General features: G+C 42.5%; 1 protein-coding gene across 5 annotated transcripts in view; it reads right to left on the bottom strand.

Annotated features, from left to right (window-relative positions):
- The window catches only part of CUNH12orf40 (chromosome unknown C12orf40 homolog), a 69,632-nt gene that overhangs the window by 50,015 nt on the left and 17,153 nt on the right, over positions 1-2,464 (bottom strand). Inside the window, exon 2 of one of the 5 annotated variants that reach the window (XM_031353185.1) lies at positions 676-814. The exons of the other annotated variants lie outside the window; for them this stretch is intronic. The gene's annotated coding sequence lies outside the window, so the exon portion shown is untranslated. The remainder of the gene's footprint in view (positions 1-675; positions 815-2,464) is intronic. 5 annotated transcript variants of the gene reach the window in all.

Below are 2,464 nucleotides of genomic sequence, written 5' to 3'. Positions count from 1 at the left end.
GTATCCCCTCCAGTACACACCCATTCACACCTAAAGCTATGTGTCTCGATGCATCCCCTCCAGTACACTGTGTTGAGAAAGCCAGAGGAAGAAGACACGTATTGCTTACTCCATGGTATAAAGATTCTTGGCAGTGAGAACAAAAAGTGGGAAGCTCACTCACACAGAGAAGGCTCAATCAGGAAGATGACTGTTTCAACTTCCCTAGCCAATTTCTCCTGGATGTTTGTAATCCTTAAATTTAATGACATAACCTTTCTTTGCTTTCTAAGCTGGGCTACTCTACTTGTCCTGATGTATGCTGTAAACTCCTGATTTGAAAACATTTGGCTGTCGGCTGCTTCTTATTTATCTGCTACTTGCTCATCTTCCACAGTTCCTTATTACATCTTTAATAAACTCACTCATTCAGAACCAGCAATATAATTACTGTAGCTTGGTCTCTGGGCTGTACAGCGCCATGTGTGCCCCACACCTACAGCTGTGCCATGTGTGCCCCACGTCTACAGCTGTGCCATGTGTGCCCCACGCCTACAGCTGTGCCATGTGTGCCCCATGCCTACAGCTGTGCCATGTGTGCCTCACGCCTACAGCTGTACGATGTGTGCCTCACGACGTGTGCCCGTCCAGCCTGTAGCTTTGCTTCTTCAGAGCCTTGCCTGTATGACCACTTACTGCAAACATGAAACCTCATAGGAAGTTATCTTCTTTCTTTCCCTTTATATTTCCCCAGATAAGGGCTGTTATCCTGTTCATATTCTGGAAAGACATCAGGAACCCTCTGAAATGATTATTTAGTTGGTGGCTTGGTTGCCTGGAAAGATAACAAGATATTATAGGATATTACCTTGATGATATTTATTCTCAGGTCTACAAAATGAGTCTTATTTTTTACCCAAGAACCTCTTTCTATTGTTAAATTTTATGGCTCCTAGCTTACATACCATTAATAGGGAACAAACCATAATGACTCTTAGAGAATTAGGAATAAGGATTTTCCCCCATTGTCTAGATTCACTAAGCAGTCCATACTACCTGTGGGATGCTGAAGAGAGAATGGAATTACATTCCTCTCTGAAGGTTTCTCCTGTTTCTAGCACCTTCCCTGTTGTCATCTGACTAGCTGTCACTAGTTGTCATGTGACTAGACCTAAGCCACCTGGTCCCAGCATCCTCTAGCACTAGTTCTACATAATCTGAAAAGTGAGACCACATTTTCAGAAGGTGCTCCCAGGACTAAAGCTTAGCTTGGAATTGAACTAGTTTACACCCTGGAGGAGAGCTTAAACATGAGGAGGAGGGAACCAAAGATCCAGCAAAGGGTAACTCAAAAAGACCAGTTGCTACTGGATCACAAAACTCCTTGGAATATCTCATGGAGCTCTAACAGCCTCTTGGGAGAGAGTGCTACTGTGTCCTAAAGGGTACCAGACTGCCTACACCACTCACTCCTTTCCTTTCCCTTGCATGCGGGTGATTGAGTAATCTCACCAAATACCTTTATTGAAGAACTAGAATAAATCTGACCCAAATACTCTTTAAAAAGTGACTGTTTCTTTCAGAATACACCTTGGCCCCAGTACAAACTGGAGTAGAAAAATGAGGCCTATAAATGGTAGCTTAAATTCTAACACCATCCAACTCATTTTGACCAATTTATTTTGACAGATGAATCAAAAATGGAGTAAAGTCCCTACATTCAAGTCTTTTATGTTCCAAGGAACCAACTTGATCCAAGTCTCAAATGTCAAATGGATCCCTATACAGCCACCTTTGCTTCTTCTCTAGGAACAGTGTATCTGTCCACTAAGGTACACTGTATGAATGGGGTAGGAAGCTTGCCAGTTTATCATGAGAATCCATCAGTCTGCCCTCTGCTTGAAGCAATAGGAGAACTTGGCTCAACTCAAATACTTATCTCTTTCTTCTTGTGAAGTTTAAACCAGATACAAGACCTGGACAAATTTTCAAACATTCCTGAAAAGTAGACAGAGGGTCTCCAGCACTTAAGCCAGGCTTTTGACTTGAAGGACAGGCCCTTAAAAGTTCTTAGAAACAAAGGATCTTTGGAGACAAGTCGTGAATTCCAGTCCCTCTTGGGGCTTTGGCATTCCTTACAAGTACTCTGAGTGAGGCTTAGGAGACCTAAAAGAATGAGCCATTTCCTAGTCTGCCTGGTAGAAGAACTCAAAATAGCTGGGTCAAGTCCTTCAATCATAGTTACCTGGCTACCATGCATCAAGGGGTAGAGGAGAATCCTACTGCCTTCTTGGGAAGATTAAAAGAATATCCTACTAAGTTATGATAGTGTAGAAGGATGGATATTTCTATTTTTTTTTATTTAAGATATTTTCTTTATTTACATGCAAATTTCTCCTTCCCCAGTTTCCCCTCCAAAAAAACAAAAAAACAAACAAAAACAAAGCCCTGTTGCCTCCCCCCTCCCCATGCCTGCCACCCCGCC

Source organism: Mastomys coucha, unplaced genomic scaffold (assembly GCF_008632895.1).
Source record: "Mastomys coucha isolate ucsf_1 unplaced genomic scaffold, UCSF_Mcou_1 pScaffold11, whole genome shotgun sequence".
Lineage (NCBI taxonomy): Eukaryota > Metazoa > Chordata > Mammalia > Rodentia > Muridae > Mastomys > Mastomys coucha.
The sequence above is the reverse complement of the archived record's forward strand: the minus strand, read 5'-3'. Positions and strand labels throughout refer to the sequence as shown.